A 1,798-nucleotide genomic window follows, 5' to 3' on the forward strand; every position below is an offset into this window, starting at 1 on the left:
TCCCCCTTTTGCCGTCCCGCCCCCGCCGCCCTCGCCCAGCCCAGCTGCAGATCCATCTGGTGCTCGCCCGAGCCCTCATCCCGGAGCAAACCCAGGTCTCAGCTCCAATTCAGTCTTCTCCAGCTGATGCCATGAAGCCTCTGCCCGAAGCGCTGCCCGAAGCCTCTCCTCCAGCTGGGATCCCGTCTCTGCTGGCTCCATGGGCCTCCCGGGAAGGATCCGGAGGTGCTGGCAGGCAGGCAGGGAAGGGAGACAGCCTTGCCCTGATGCAAAAGGCGCTGGACCACACGGAGCATCCTTGCCATGGGCCCCAGCACCCCCAGCAGCACACCCCAGTGCCAGGGTGGGCACTCACTGGTGCCAGGATGGGAAACCCAACAGTAAATCCACCCGCTGGTGAGCCGGCGGGGATGCGTGGCAGTGAGCTGGCCCCGGCCTCCTGGCTTTTTCTGCCTTGCTTCCACGGCCTCGCAGGGAGCCGGGCGCCGCGTGCCCCCTCAGCAGCCCGGGGAGGGTGCCTGCAGCATCCCGCACCATATCCAAGCCATGAATGCCAGCAGACCCCGGAGCATGGCACAAAGCCGTCCCGCTGGAGAAGAAAGGGCAGAAGCAGCCCTTCCCCACGGGTCACAGCCCACACAGGACAGCTTGGTCCCCCCAAAATCCAGCAGCACGCTCAGCCCTGGCTGCCAGGTCGGTGGTTTTTCCTGGGGGTCTCCTCTCCCCCCCCAGCTCACGGAGCTCCCAAGCCAGGCAGAGCTCCGCAGCCCCCCGCAGAGACGCAAGGTGGGGAGCCTGGATGGAGGGGCAGGCTGAGGGGTTTGGTTTTGGGTTTTTTTTTTTCCTACCCAAAAGAAATCGCCTCACAGCCACACACTTGCTAAACTCCTATCAATAAAACATCTGCAGAGAATTTAAACCTAATCCCCAGCAGTCTCCAGGGTGTCGGAGCACAGCAAGGATTTGCAGGCAGATGCACAAGGCTCCGACAGTCAGCCAGCAAACAACGCGATGGCCCGCTTTCCTCTCGCTCCCGCAGCTTCCCCCAGCAGCATCAGCCTGCGCTGCCTCTTTCCTAGCTGTAATACATGTTTCCTTTTACTGGTCCTGCCAGAGACCTTTGGACACAGGCAGCTTTTAGAGGTAAATATTTATCCTCACAACTCGACTCAGAAAAAAAAAAAAAAAAAAAAAATTTCTCAGGAACGGGGACCAGCCCGGCCGCTGTGGCAGCGATCGCCTTCGCCCAAGCAAGGGGCTTTTTTGGCTCATCAGAAGGAAGAGCCCAGATGTGAAGAGCTGGGCTTCCTCCGCGCCGGGCCCCGCTCTCCCGGGCTCCTCACCACCAGGCCACATCATGGGGGGCGGCTTTCGAAAGCAGCGGGGTGCAGTCCCCTGGGCACCCCATCGCTAATGCTCAATTCGGGGGTACAGCTCCCTGGTGATGACTGCTCAGGGTGTTGCAGCTCCTCTGGCTGGTGGGGGGGAACAGCCTCTCCACCACGACTCCCCTCCTGCACCCATGAAACTTTTGGGGTACCCGGGGGAGGGGGAAGAGGGTCTTGCTTTCATGCAACCTCCCCTGCAAGGGTGAAGGGACCGTGGGTTGGATGCCTTAGGTGGGGCATCCCGGAGGTCCCTGTCCTCCTGAACCTCCCTCATGAGACATCCAGCAGCACAGCAGACATGCGTACAGCCGGGCAGCGGCCCCCCAGCCAGCGCTGGAGAGCCCCTGCCCAGGCATCTGCCCGCTTGTACCCCCCTCCTTGCCCCCTGAGCATCCCTCCCCGCTCTGGCT

This window comes from Egretta garzetta, unplaced genomic scaffold (genome assembly GCF_000687185.1).
Source record: "Egretta garzetta isolate BGI_Z169 unplaced genomic scaffold, ASM68718v1 scaffold296, whole genome shotgun sequence".
Lineage (NCBI taxonomy): Eukaryota > Metazoa > Chordata > Aves > Pelecaniformes > Ardeidae > Egretta > Egretta garzetta.